We start from the raw sequence: 15494 nt of genomic DNA, 5'->3' as shown, positions 1-15494 counted from the left end.
GGCGTCTGGGTGGCACAGTCGGTTAAGCATCTGATTTCGGCTCAGGTCATGATCTCACAGTTTGTGAGTTTGAGCCCCGCATCGGGCTTTGTGCTGACAGTGCACAGTGCCTGGAGCCTGCTTCAGATTCTGTCTCCCTCTCTCTCTGCCCCTCCCCTACTCACGCTCTGTGTCTGTCTCTCTCTCTAAAATAAATAAACATTAAAAAAAAAATGAACTGGGTAGGAAGAGTCAAGAGCAAGTCCAAGGAGACTCTTACTAGCACACTCCTACCTCCAGGGGGAGCTCAGGGTTTCTGTCCCTCATTCCAAAGAAAAAGGAACTCTGAAGTGAATCTAAAACAAATTGGAGATTTTATAGCAACATTGATTCTGCAGATTCTGTTGGAGGAAGAAAGTCATTATAAACAGAAGTGGGCTGAGAAGATATTTTCCCGTCAATCATCTCTGGGGACTCTTAGCTTTGTTTACATCTTGTAATGCTCATATCTTTTCACCTCTTCTTTGCCTTGGGATTGGTGTCTGGGACATTTTGAGTTAGAAGGGCAAAAATATTGAGGAGTCCACATTGTCCAGCCTGATAGGATTTGGAACCAGCATGAGCTGGCAATAAAGATAATGGTACATGTGTCTGGTGAGAAGCTTGTCATAGCTACATGTGTGATTCAGGATCCTGGTCAGATTGTTCTACCTAACTACAAGATTTGTATCTGGTGTGGTCACACAGGGCACTAGGATTTAGGGGGCAGTATTATCATGGGCAGAATTCTTGCTGAGAGAGATCTTGCTCGAAGCTTCAGCTACTGATTGCCAACAGGCAGAGTCAGAGGACTATTTCTGACACCAGAGAAGGTATCCTTGAAAGGCTGTGAATACAAAAGCACTCAGCTTCACAGTGGTGCAGCTCCATCCCTCATGGTGGAGGAGAGGACCTAGTCTTGGCCAGGATTCACTTCTGGGACCAAAACAGTCTCATCAGCAGAAGCCTGGAATTTGAAGAAATGCAAGGCCAACTGTGAGGCACGTACCTTCTCTAAAATGAAGGCTATCTTCTTGGAAAGACCTGGCCCTCAATTTAGGAGTGAGGAGCTGGAAATACCAAGATCAATGGCATGAATCTAGGACCCTGGAAAGGTGTTTAACCACAGAAATAAAGGAGACCTGTGAATGACTTACGGAAGAGAGATGACAATACTGTAAACTCACTGTATACCTAGTCACAGTGGTGTTTAGGTGCAAATCTCTGGGAAAGCAGGCAGCCTATGCAGGTATTGGACTTACCCTAGTCTGTGGGTGACAGAAAGGCACAATTTTAACCTTATTTTTGTATCATACATTCAGAAAGCATTTTTAAAAACTGTCTTCCATGATCCAGTTATAAGAGTTGCGGGTTTTGTTTTTTTTTAAATTTTTTAAAGATTTATTCAGGGGCGCCTGGGTGGCTCAGTCGGTTAAGCGTCCGACTTTGGCTCAGGTCATGATCTCATGGTCTGTGAGTTCGAGCCCCATGTCGGGCTCTGTGCTGACAGCTCGGAGCCTGGAGCCTGCTTCCGAGTCTGTGTCTCACTCTCTCTGACCCTCCGCTGTTCATGCTCTGTCTCTCTCTGTCTCAAAAATAAATAAACATTAAAAAAAAATTAAAAAAAAAAGATTTATTCATTTTTCAGAGATAGAGTGTGAGTGGGGGAGGGACAGAGAGAGAGGGAGACACAGAATCTGAAGCAGTGTCAGGCTCTGAGCTGTCAGCACAGAGCCTGACACGGGGCTCGATCTCACACTGCAAGATCATGACCTGAGCTGAAGTTGGAAATCCAACTGACTGAGCCACCCAGGCGCCCCTATAGGAGCTACATTATTATACTAACATGCCATCTGATATTCTTCCATGAAGGTCTATGTGTTCTAACCCAAGTCAACCTTTATTCTATCATTTATGTGCTTTTAACTTGTCTTATTTAATAAGAATTTTATCTCATTACAAAATTCATAATTAACACAGAATATTTGAAGATGCCAAAAACATAATGTAAAACAAAAATTAGACATGATTGTACCAAAGATAAGCATTATTAACATTTTGATGTATGCACTTTTACTGTCTGGCTGTATATGTGCATATTTTAAAGTAAAAATTACCATGATATTTACATTGTTTTGTAGCTTCCCCCCCTCCCCCACTTACTAATGTATTTGTGGGACTTTTTCAGTGTCAGTAAATGATCTATGTCAAAATTTTTTCTTTACAATTTTTAATTATGTAAGTATTAGCATTACATTGTTGTGAGCTTAGAAAATAGAGAAAAATTTTACAGAAGAATAAGTCATTTAGAACCCTACCATCCAGGGATTAGTTACTTTTGATATTTTAGTCTATATACTGGCAGTCTGTTTTTAAAAGTTCCATAAGTAATAACTAAATGTATTCTCACCATAAACTTTCAAGTAATACAGAAGTATTTTACTCTTTTTTCTTTGCATGTAATAAAAATCATTTCATTGTTTCTTTGAGTACAATTTTAATATGTTTATAAATATATTTATTTAATATTTTATTTTTTAAAAATTTATATATTTATTTTTGAGAGAGAGCATGTGCCTGTAAGTAGGGGAGGGGCAGAGGGAGAGAGAATCTTAAGTAGACTCCACACTCAGCAAGGAGCCTGATGCTCAGGCTTGGTCTCAGGAACCATGAGATCATGACCTGAGCTGAAACCAAGAGTTGGACACTTAGCCAACTGAGTTACCCAGGGGACCCTGTATGTATCTTTTTATTTATTTATTTATTTAGTAAAGATGTTGGGTTTTTTTTTTAATTTTATTTTTTATTTTTTAAAATTTACATCCAAATTAGCATATAGTGCAACAATGATTTCAGGAGTAGATTCCTTAGTGCCCCTTACCCATTTAGCCCATGCCCCCTCCCACTACCCCTCCAGCAACCCTCAGTTTGTTCTCCATATTTATGAGTCTCTTCTGTTTTGTCCCCCTCCCTGTTTTTATATTATTTTTGCTTCCCTTCCCTTATGTTCATCTGTTTTGTCTCTTAAAGTCCTCATATGAGGGAAGTCATATGATTTTTGTCTTTCTCTGACTAATTTCACTTAGCATAATACCTTCCAGTTCCATCCATGTAGGTGTAAATGGCAAGATTTCATTCTTTTTGATTGCCAAGTAATACTCCATTGTATATATGTACCACATCTTCTTTATCCATTCATCCATCGATGGACATTTGGGCTCTTTCCATACTTTGGCTATTGTTGATAGTGCTGCTATAAACATGGGGGTGCACGTGTCCCTTCGAAACAGCACACCTGTATCCCGTGGATAAATGCCTAGTAGTGCAATTGCTGGGTTGTAGGGTAGTTCTATTTTTAGTTTTTTGAGGTACATCCACACTGTTTTCCAGAGTGGCTGCACCAGCTTGCATTGCCACCAACAATGCAAAAGAGATCCTTTTTCTCCGCATCCTCGCCAACATCTGTTGTTGCCTGAGTTGTTAATGTTAGCCATTCTGACAGGTGTGAGGTGGTATCTCATTGTGGTTTTGATTTGTATTTCCCTGATGATGAGTGATGTTGAGCATTTTTTCATGTGTTGGTTGGCCATCTGGATGTCTTCCTTGGAGAAGTGTCTATTCATGTCTTTTGCCCATTTCTTCACTGGATTATTTGTTTTTTGGGTGTTGAGTTTGATAAGTTCTTTATAGATTTTGGATACTAACTCTTTATCTGATATGTCATTTGCAAATATCTTCTCACATTCTGTCGGTTGCCTTTTAGTTTTGCTGATTGTTTCCTTCACTGTGCAATAGTTCATTTTTGCTTTTGTTTCCCTTGCCTCCGGAGATGTGTTGAGTAAGAAGTTGCTGAGTCCAAGATCAAAGAGGTTTTTGCCTGCTTTCTCCTCAAGGATTTTGATGGTTATCTGTCTTACATTGAGGTCTTTCATCCATTTTGAGTTTATTTTTGTGTATGGTGTAAGAAAGTGGTCCAGGTTCATTCTTTTGAATGTTGCTGTCCAGTTTTCCCAGCACCACTTGCTGAAAAGACTTTTTTTTTTTTTAGTGTTTTATTTATTTTTGAGACAGAGAGAGAGACAGAGTATGAGCAGGGGAGGGGAAGAGAGAGAGGGAGACACAGAATCCGAAACAGGCTCCAGGCTCCCAGCTGTCAGCACAGAGCCCGACGCGGGGCTCGAACTCATGAGTTGTGAGATCATGACCTGAGCCGAAGTCGGACGCTCAACCGACTGAGCCACCCAGGTGCCCCTGAAGAGACTGTCTTTATTCCATTGGATATTCTTTCCTGCTTTGTCAAAGATTAGTTGGCCATACGTTTGTGGGTCCATTTTTGAGTTCTCTATTCTGTTCCATTGATCTGAGTGTCTGTTCTTGTGCCAGGCTTTTTTTTTTTTAATGTTTATTTTTGAGAGAGAGAGAGAGACAGAGACAGAGACAGAGAGAGAGACAGAGTGTGAGCCAGGAAGGGGCAGAGAGAGAGGGAGACACAGAATCTGAAGCAGGCTCCAGGTTCTGAGCTGTCAGCACAGAGCCCAACTTGGGGCTTGAACCCACAAACTGTGAGATCATGACCTGAACTGAAGTCGAATACTCAACCGACTGAGTCACCCAGGTGCCTCCCTGTGTATATCTTTAAATTAAATACAGAAAAGTATAAAAGACATAAATCGCTGGGCTGAAATCAAGGTGTGAGCAGGATCACCCTCCTTCTGGGAGAGGGCTCTATGGTAGAATCTGTCCCTTGTCTCTTCCAGCTTTTGAATAACTTTTCAACATTTCTGGTTGTATGGCTGTGTCACTCCAATCTTTAAGGTCAGCACCTTCAAATCTCTGTGTTCCATTTCACAGCACCTTCTTTCTGTGTCAAATCTCTCCCTGACTCTCTCTTAGGAGTACACTTGTGATTGCATTTAGAGCCCACCCAAACAATCCAGGATAATCTTCTCATCTCAATACCCTTAATTTAATCATGTCCACAAAGACTCTTTTCAAATAAGCCAACATTTTCAGGGATATCTTGGGGTGTCACTATTCAGCCTATTAGAGCTGTCATCATTGGGTAGGGATGGAGCTCTGTGAGTCAATAGGAAGAAGGGATTGGGGAGAATCTTCTAAGGGTACCAATCCCAAAGTCAAGTCCACTTCTGGGGGAAAAAAAAAAAAACAACAACCCCAAACCATGTGATAGACGGAGTCACTGGATCAAAGAGAAGAAAAGACAACTGCACCAAGGGAACTTAAGTACAGATTTTGCACTTCCTGTCAGTTAAGAGTTTGAGTATTCTGCATGTAAGATGTGGGTTTCAAATATTTTAAGTTGCTGAGTGCTCAACTGAAAATGTGACTGAGATGGCAGAACTAGAAGTGGAGCCCACAGCTGAGGTCCAAGACCAGAGCCAGAGGCACAAGTGGATCAGAGAACACTGGAGGAGGGTATAAACAGAAGCCGGTGCAGAAAGATTCCTAATCTCAAAAACAACCATGACCGAGGTGGGGAGCATTCAAAAGATGGGACTTTGGCGCCACAGGGAATTTTCAGCTTTCACAATCCATCTGTTGATTTAATACTAGCTATTTATTTTAAGGTTTATTTTTGAGAGAGGGAGAGACAGAGCACAAGTGGGGTATGGGCAGCAAGAGTGGGATACACAGAATCCAAAGCAGGCTCCAGGCTCTGAGCTGTCAGCACATGAGATCATGACCTGACCCAAAGTCAGACACTTAACTGATTCAGCCACCCAGGAACTCCTTAATACTAGTTATTGATTATATTCTTCAAATTAAGCTTTTTGATAAATGTTTTAAATGACCTGGTAAGAGGATGGGCCAGATCTGCCTGTCTCCTCATGAATACTCAGGAGTGTGGGAGGAGAAGTGGGTGTTAGTCTTTTTTTTTCTTTTGAGAGAGAGAGAGAGCATGAGCAGGGGAAAGGGGGAGAGGGAAGGAGGGAGGGAAGGAGGGAGGGAGAGAGAGAGAGAGAAAGAGGGGGGGAGGGAATCTTAATCAGGCTCCATTCTCAGTATGGAGTCTGACATAGGGCTCAATCCCACGACCTGGGATCATGACCTGAGCTGAAATCAAGAGTTGGATGCTCAACCGACTGAGCCACCCAGATGCCCTGGGGTGATAATCTTTAATAGGTGACTGGTGACTAGCCAGGGGACCTTATGGAAAGAGTTTGCCAGACATAAGTGTTGCATGTAAACACGCTTCTGAAGTCTGAGTTTGTCATTTTGACTAATTTAGAGGCTTACAGGGATGGTATATTTTTTTCTGAGAGGACAGATCATTTTGCAGGGTTTAAGTAGATAAGTGCATGAGTATTAGTTGTGGGCGGGGACAGATGCTTCAGCCAACTCTCCTCACCAAAAGCAACTTTAGTGGAAGATCAAGCTTTTAATTCAAAAGTTTTCAGAGATGACTGGTCTGGATTTCCCCAGCCACATACAGGAGAAGCCTCAAGGAAGAGGAAAGGGAGAAACACTGTGGGTGACACTGAGGCTTTCACCCAGTTCTCGCCCCTGCACTGGGCATTTCCTCCATTATGTGCTGTGCTCTTGCTGCCCTCAAAGGGGCTCAGCTATTTTCTGAGTAAGATGGAGAAAGTGTTTGATGATTAAGTGGAGAAGGGGGTTGAGCTAGAACAGTGACAGGCCCCATGTTGTTGGGACATTCCAACCATGAGTTAAGAGGAAGGGAGATGAAAGCAGGTGGGAGGGGAGAGAAGGAGAGCACACAAGACCCAGAGTAAGGGTATTTTCCCCAGAAATTGATAGTTCATGCACAGATGGTATTCATAAATGAGTCTTCTAACCCTCTTCCATGAGGGTATTAGTGAAAATGATACTGATAAATTCATATGGCTTAGGCTCAGGCATTATGCTTTTCCTTTTCCTGGAGTTCTCTTTGCCTAGAAAACTACTCATCCCTCAGCATACAATTTAAACCTCCAATATGAAGTCCACCCAACACTTGTAGATTCCTATCATCTTTCCATTTTCAACACATCCTGTGGTTCTACTTTACTGTGGCTATTCAGTAAAATCCTTGAGGAGGGCTTACAAATTTTATGTATCTGAGTCCCACCCAGATTTACTAAATTAGGTGGGACATAAGCATTTTTTGTTTTTAAAACTTCAAACAGTTGGTTCTAATTCTGAGGTTGAGAATCATTGAATGTATCAAAGAAGAAGCAGAATATTAATTACTGGAGTATAAAGACTGTACTGCTTTCATTTTGTTTCCTCAGCTAGTGGCATGTTGTAAGCACTCAGTAAAAGTTTGTTGAGTTTATTGAAAGAATTAGTAAGCAGACAGAGCTGGAGAGGATACGATGTGGCAGAGCAAGTTTTAATGAAGGACTTGTTTTAGGAGGGCAGGTAAGGAGTGGTGAGTCGGTGGCATTGAATGAGGTATGAGCCTGGAAGGGGCCGCCTAGAGTGAAAGGGGTCTCAGGGGAACTAAAAGAAGTGGGTATCAGAGACCATCCCGTCCTAGTCTACATTCCTTTGACATTAGTTTGCTGCACAGTGGGAATGCGGTGACATTTGAATAACCTTCTAGTCAGGATTGGGGGATGGACATTGTATCCAGTGCCCTTAGTGGGAAATAAGAGAGATGCTGACAAGAAAGGGTTTAAAAATCTAGCTAAGACCCAAATGAAAAACATTCATATGACTCACATGACAACATGACAATTAAACTTAATCATTGCCATTTGTGAGGGCATAATATGTGCCAATCTTTACATTAAGCACTTCATAAACATGACTTAGTTGAAAACCATTACGATAGCCCTTGATGAAGAAATGCAGGCTGGGACAGCATAAGTAACTTGTTTAAGGTTGTACAGCCAATAAGTATTAGAAGCTAGATTTGGACTCAGGTTTGGCTGACTCCAAAACTGTGCTTTTGTGCAAGATACCTCTAGCCTCCTTCCTCAAATCTCTCTTCTGTGTAGCCTCTGGTCTAAGTGATTACCTAAAATCACATGGTAAATCCTACCATGTCTTCAAGGATTAAAACAATTCCTGATCTTCACTGCCTTACAGAATGTGTTAGAAAATAGAGTATCTGTAGAACCAAGTAGAGAGGTAACTGAATAGGGTGAGGTTGATAGCGGCTTCCAAAAGCAGTGAATTAACTTGAAGTTTACTTGAAAGAAGTAAGGAATACAGAGGAGAAATAACAGAGCAATATTAAATCTAGACCTGAAATGTTTGAGGGACAAAAAACCCAGATTCACTTCTACACCTACCCAAATCATTATTCCAAACCTCACATGATAGCATGCTTGCATATGTGTGTGTGCATATACACACTCAGAGAACCTATGAGATTTTGCTAAATACTAATTTTTCTACAAGTAGATAAAATAGTAAGACTAGAAAGAAATATTTAACCAGGAGTAAGCTGGTTTGACTCACAAGATGTCTGCCACCAAATGTATGGGTTTGGGGTTTTTTTTTTTTTTCTTCCTCACACCAATTCTCTGATTCTTTGGACACCAACTGGGTGTCCCACAATTGAGTTCTATTCTAACACTAACTACCTGAAGTTAGTTACACTTCACAGGGTTAAGGGCTCAGTCTTACAAGACTGCTCTCACTTTCAGGGGTGCCTGGGTGGCTCAGTTGGTTAAGTGTCTGACTTCAGCTCAGGTCATGATTTCGTTGTTCATGAGTTCAAGCCCCACATTGGGCTCTGTGCTGACAGCTCAGAGCCTGGAACCTGCTTCAGATTCAGTGTTTCCTTCTCTCTGCCCCTCCTCCACTCACGCTCTGTCTCTCTCTCAAAAATAAACAAACATTAAAACAATATTTTTAATTAAAAAAAAAAAGACTGCTTTCATTTTTGGATGCCAATTGCAAGTCTTAAACCACCCATGGTTGTGCTTCTGAACAACCAGGTATAAATTGGGGATACCCACTATTCTCTTCTCAGGTTCAGTAATTTGCTAGAATGGCTTACAGAACTCAGGCAGTCACTTCATTTGTGTTTACTAGATTATTATAAAGGATACAAATGAATAGCCAGTTGAACAGATACATAGAGCAAAGTCTGAAAGCATCCTGAATGCAGGAGCTTCTGTCCTTGTGGAGTTGGGAGTGTACCACCCTCCCAGCACTTCGATGTGTTCACCAACTTGAAAGCTATCCAAACTTCATATTTTATGGGTTTTTATGGAGGCTTCATTCCATAGGCATGACTGATGAAATCATTGGCCATTCATAATTGAACTCAATCTTCAGCTCCTCTCCCCAGCCTGGAGGATGGGGGTCGGGACTGAAAGTTCCAAGTTTCTAATCAAGGCTTGGTCATTCTAGCCACCACCCACCCCCATTCCCCTCTTGAAGCTTCTACATCTCCGGCCACCTCATTAGCATATAAAAGACACTCCTATCACTCCTAGGGCTTAGAAGCTGTGTATTAGGAAGTAGGGACAAGGCCAAATATTTATTACACCCCAAGGGATATCTTTGTAGGGAAAGAATTCTGCTTTCTGTTCTCTGTTGATGTTAAGTATGAGGGAATCATCCTGAAATTGGAGACAGAAGTTCATATAAATAATTGAAATCATAGTACAGGTTTAAATGCCTGTTGATTTAACTTATGATACATACCCTTTCAGATGTTAAATACGCACATTCACAAGGTATATTTGATGATTGTGCTGTGGGAAAAGGGTAATCCTCTGCAGCTCTTGCCAGTTTTATCTTCACTTGGAGTATTTCCTCCCTTGATTTTTATGTTACATGGACTTGTCTCATGATGGCACCATTGTGACATGTGTATAGGCTGGTCACACCCTGTTCAACTGTTATTTATTTAAAGTCTTCTCTCCTGATGGACTGGGCCCAAAACTTATGTTTCCCCCCAAGTTTAGAATGGCAGGCAAATAGTGAGGCTTCTCCCCAGGAGAGTCTAGCTTTTGCTATTGGCACCCATAGCAATAGCCATTAATATTACGTTACTTCTGGCCACCCATCCTCAGTTATGATTGGCAACTCACACATATATACATACAAGATTTATGAGCAGCATTGTATTGTTTAAACTTATGCTTAAAAATAAGTTTATCTCAGCCACTGTTTCTGGAAGACTGTTATTATGGAGATTTATACCACACTACTGCTAAACTACTTGTCATATTGTTCTTAGTTGGTTCTCCTTTTGGGGGTTTCTTTTCTATTGTTTTATTTCTTAATGCATAGGCTTTAAATTTGCATACCTGAGACACTGTGGAAGAAAAGGCTAGTTTTACATTTGAATGGCTTGTAAATAATATGATTTTAGTTGGCATTTATTAAAATAAATAAAAGAACTTTTGTGGGTTTGTGTGAAATCAGTTTTCTTGTGGCATGATACTCATACAACATGCAAATAGACTAAACAAAAGCATTCCCATGCTTAACAATCAGCAGCAAGTCCATATTACTCACTAAATGTTTACTGAGGACTTACTCTGGGCCAGATACATACAGGGGAGAGCTCACAGGACACGACAAGATGCTGTGTACTCCATTAAGAAAACAGTGGCAGTCCCTATCATTCTTTTTCTTAAAATCCTTGGAGAGCTTTGGGTCCAAATAGGTTTAGAATATTCCTTTCCTGCCCAGAGAACTGAAAGTCTGAAAGAGCCCAGAAAGGGGAGAGGAAGCTTTAAGAATCCACAGTAGGCTGTGCCTCTGGCCCTCTTCTTTGACGTCTTTGCTCTGTCCTATTACCTTCAGTTCATGTTTCACCTTAATTATTGCTAGTTTTTCTTCTCAACTTTGAGTAAATCCTGGATTTGTCCCTGGACCTCTACTTTAGATCTTCTCATTCCATGCTCTGTACCTTATGAAGAAGTCTCACCCTACTCACAACCAGACGCAGCTTCTGGAACTACAATCCCAGAGTGGCATCCTAGATGCTGCTTGCCTGGGAGAGGACCTCAGACATGATCCATAGCTTTCAAGTTATAATTCCTTAGGTAGAGGTGCCTAGGTGGCTCAGTTGTTTGAGTGTCCAACTCTGGATTTTGGCTCAGGTCATGATCCCAGGGTCATGGGATCAAGCCCTGTGTGGAGCCCTACGTGGAACCCCGAGTAGGGCCACATGCTGAGCATGGAGCCTGCTTAAGGTTCTCTCTCTTGCTTGGCCCTCTTCCCCACCCACGTGCTCTCACTCTCTCTCAAAAAAAAAAAAAAAAATCCTCCCGTATGGCAGGAGATGAAGCTTGAAAGATGAGCAGGTGTCAGATCTAAAGGGGGTTTGTGTGTTAAGCTAAGGAACTTTTTTTTCCTGTTAGGTTTCAGCTCTATTGAACTTCTTGAACACTTTCTGGAACAAGTAATTTTATTTCCCATCTCAGTGGGTTTTTTTTTTTATTTGTTTGTTTATTTTTTTGATATGAGCAAGAGTCTAATAAGCACCAAATGCTGAATCAAGATATACCCAAATGTTACCAAAACCAATGGTCAATTTAGTCATATATAGGATTCATCAATAAGTCTTCAATTGTCAAGTATTATTGCATGCAAATTATAGCTTAATCCATAAGGATGTCATGATTTAGGGACAGAGCGTATACAACCCTGAGACAAGACAGACTGTGATAATCATATTAGAGGTTCAAACAACATTCTATGGGACTCTGATGGAAAAAAATATTAATTCTTATTAGAATAATCAAGTCAACAATTTATGGGATATACATAGGGTGTGCACATCAGGGCAACCAGCTAATTAATGTTGGGCAGAATAGATAGTGGATTGAGTAATAAGTATTACTTGTCAGCTTGTTATTTTGCCCTTCAATGGCCTTAAACTCTGAGTGATAAGGAAGTGAGAAAGTAGAAGAAGGAAGTGTGGCAGGACCCAGAGGGAAGGAATTTATTCTTGTGAGGGAAGGAATTTATTCTTGTAAAAGAAGGAGGAGAAGTGGAACCAAAGACAGGAGAGACACGGGTAAAGATTGTTTTAATCATGGGTGTAGCCTTTTCTTGAGTCTGTTTAGTTCCAAGAATTGGGAAAGAAAAGAAGAGAGCCAACCATAGAACCAAAGGAAGGCTTAACATCAAAACAAGCAGAAAACAAAAGAAACAGAAAAAACTTGTTCGTATAGGAATTTTACTATGGTACTACTACTTATAAAATTTGATACCAGGAACATTTTATGGATGATACAGATAAAAGTGTGGACAGGCATGGTTATAGAAAGATGTGTAAGGGAAAATGTTATTACAGTTATTGTTAGAACTATTCACAAATATTCCCACTCTCCATTAACACACAGGAAAGTACTGAACTATCCACCTCTTTAAAGATTGATGTGGCTATGTGGCTTTCTTTGGCCAATAAAATGTGAGTAGGAGTGACTAACATGTAGAATGGGTGAGAATTACTTTTTAGCCACTGAGATTTGGCATTTAGGTATAAGCTAAACTATCTTTCCTAATACAATTATCCATAAATGAAAAGATTGCTAATATTTATGCAAAGAAAGAGATTTGTGGGATAGGTTGAAGGAGTACTATCAGATATGGAAATAATATAATACAAGGCTTATGATTCCCTTTTTATCTTGCAGTAATTTACCTATATGTTTTTGTCTTTGTAATATTCTCCATTTTTATGGTTTCAACTACTGCCTTGCAATGAATAATTAAGAACTCTATGTATCTGGTCCTGAGAATCATATTCTCATTTCTAGCTGCCTACAAAGACATGCTCATCTTAGAGGATACACAGACTATTCAGACATGAATAGTCTAAAAATGAAGCCATGAAACTCCCCAGCAGACCAACCGCCCCCCAGAGAAAATCCCTTCCACCCTCAGTGATGAAATTAGCTTGCTTCCCCTTCTTTTTCCTCTTTATTCAATCTCTTCTTCAAAATGCGCCTCACATTTACCACTTCCTCTTCACTCACACCTCAGCCACCTTGGTCCAAACTTATTTAACTCACACCTGGACCATGGTCACAGCCTCACTTCTATTCCATCATATCCTCCCACCTATGTAGCCCAGACACTTTCCGAGGATCTTCTTCAACCCTTTGGTCTTATGTCCAACATTCTCTGCAGTGTACCCATCCAGTCCTCTCCATTGTTTCCCAGCTGTTGTGCTCAGGCTGGGTTGTTTGCTGTGCTGTGTAAACCATTCTGCTCGGTTTTACCTCACTGCTTGACTAACTATTTTATTTCCAACTGGGCAAGTGTTCTCACTAGCATCTTCCCAATCAAAAATCCCACCCATCCTTAAGCCTCATATGAAATTCCTTTTTTTTTTTTTTTTTTTCTGGAAGGCTCACCCAACAAATGTCATCCAAACAGATCTCTCCCTTTCTCCACCCACATAGCACTTAGTCACAAAGTTCTAAGTTCTCTTAGAAATCATATAGAACAATCCCCCAATTTTACGGTTGAGGTTCAGAGACTTGGCTAGTCCTGCAGCCAGTGAGTGGCAGCTAGAACTAGAAGCTAGATGTCCTGACTTTAGTTTCCTTCCTGCTATACTTTTCTGCCCTTTCTTTACCAACAGATGTGTTTTAGAATTTAATTCTATCCAATCTTCATTTTGCTTAATGTTTATTAATCATGCATCCCTGATTAGATTATAAACAGCTTAGGAACAATGAGCTCAATCCATATTAGGTACAAGCCCTTATTTTTGGCTTCTGAGGCTGAGGTTCAGAGTAAGACTGAAATGCAGAGCCAAGCCATTAAACCAATAAGTTTTGGAACAACTGGATATCAGCCAGGAATATAAATAGAACATTGGAGACAAAAGGAAGATAGTAATTTAAGGTCAGGACTTTAGATGACCAGAGTCAGGAGAATTTATGGAGATTTGAAAGTACAAACTCATTGATTGAATTATGGATGATCAGAAAGAGTTAAATCAAGTGACAGGTCCTTCATGCAACACCTAGAATAGAGAAGTAAGGAGAAGGAAAGAAAGGAGACTCGCCAAGATCCCCACAAATCTCTCATGTCTGGCTAGAGAAGTTGACTCTATTTTCTCTCTCTCTTTTTTTAATGTTTATTTATTTTTGAGAGAGAGAGAGGGAGAGAGAGAAAGAGAGACACCATGAGTGGGTGAGGGACAGAGAGAGAGAGGGAGACGCAGAATCTGAAACAGGCTCCAGGCTCTGAGCTGTCAGCACAGAGCCCGATGTGGGGCTCAAACTCTGAACCGCAAGACTGTGATCTAAGCCAAAGTCGGACGCTTAATTAACTGAGCCACCCAGGCGCCCCTAGAGAATTTGACTCTAAAAAAGAACACCAAGCATGAGAAAGCTTGTATATGAAGGAGAATATTACAAAGAAAAAAAAACATACAGGTAAATTACTGGAAGATAAAAAAGGAATCATAAGTCTTGTATTATATTATTTCCATCTCTGATAGTACTCCTTCAAACTATCCCACAAATCTCTTTCTTTGCATAAATATTATATCTTTATTTTGTTAAGGTATAATTGACATACAACATTTTATTAGTTTCAGGTATACAACATAATGATTTGATATTCATATATATAATGAAATGATCACCCAATAAGTCTAGTTAACATTGATCACCATACATAGTTACAGAATTTTTTTTCTCATGAGAACTTTTAAGATCCATTCTCTTAGCAACTTCCAAATATGCACTACAATAATAACTACAGTTGCTGTGTGTGTGTACTTATTTACCCATGACTTATTTATTTTATAACTGGAGATTTGTAACTTTTGACCCTCTCCACCTATTTCACCTGCTCCCCATCCCCAAGCCTGATTTTTAATTATGTATGGTCTGGCCAGCCAGAGATGGTCTGAGCAGGGAGGGCAGAGCTGCTCTGAGCCAAAAGGCAGTAGATGTTCTGACCTGGCTGTTGGCACAACCCCAGCCATGTTCTCTCTTGGGAAGTCTTGCCAGATCCCATCCTTCCTGAATACTGGCCCAGACCCTTGGACTGAGGCCTATGCCTCTTTACTTCTGTCCTGGCTATTTGGACAATGGATCCCATCTACCAGTGATTGAGTTTGCCAACCCGTGCAGACTCACTGTGTCTTATTAACATAAAACACTTAGCATGGAGTATACAAGATACTGTACACTTTTTTGTGTGAGAGTGTGGGCGCACACATACAAGTGGGGGAGGGGCAGAGAGAGTGGGAGAGAGAGAGAATCCCAAGCTGACACAGGGCTCAGTCTCACAACTGTGAGATTATGACTTGGGTCTGAATCAAGAGTCAGACACTTAACCAATGAAGCCACCCAGGTGCCCCAAGATACTGTACTTTTTTATCTCACCATTCCTTCCCAATTTTATTGCCCACTGTATCTCTTTACATAATTGTACTAGGCAGCCACACTGGCAGCCACCATTCCTCACAAACAATATCCATTGTTTCATGCCTCCATGTATTTGCTTGTGTTATTCCCTCTGCTTAGAGTGCTTTTCCTATTCCCTTTGCAATACTAGATCTGACTGAC

The 15494-nt window shown here is 40.7% G+C and overlaps 1 long non-coding RNA gene across 1 annotated transcript in view; it reads right to left on the bottom strand.

The window, feature by feature from the left end:
• The window catches only part of LOC132661191 (uncharacterized), a 29088-nt gene extending 15005 nt beyond the window's left edge, over nt 1-14083 (bottom strand). The window contains exon 1 of the long non-coding RNA XR_014135313.1: nt 9646-14083. This is a non-coding gene — a long non-coding RNA (uncharacterized LOC132661191). The remainder of the gene's footprint in view (nt 1-9645) is intronic.
• Nucleotides 14084-15494: the final 1411 nt, after the last annotated feature.

Source organism: Panthera onca, chromosome D1 (genome assembly GCF_046562875.1).
Source record: "Panthera onca isolate mPanOnc1 chromosome D1, mPanOnc1 haplotype 2, whole genome shotgun sequence".
Classification (NCBI taxonomy): domain Eukaryota; kingdom Metazoa; phylum Chordata; class Mammalia; order Carnivora; family Felidae; genus Panthera; species Panthera onca.
Note: the sequence above shows the minus strand (reverse complement) of the source record. Positions and strands in the feature narration are given on the sequence as shown.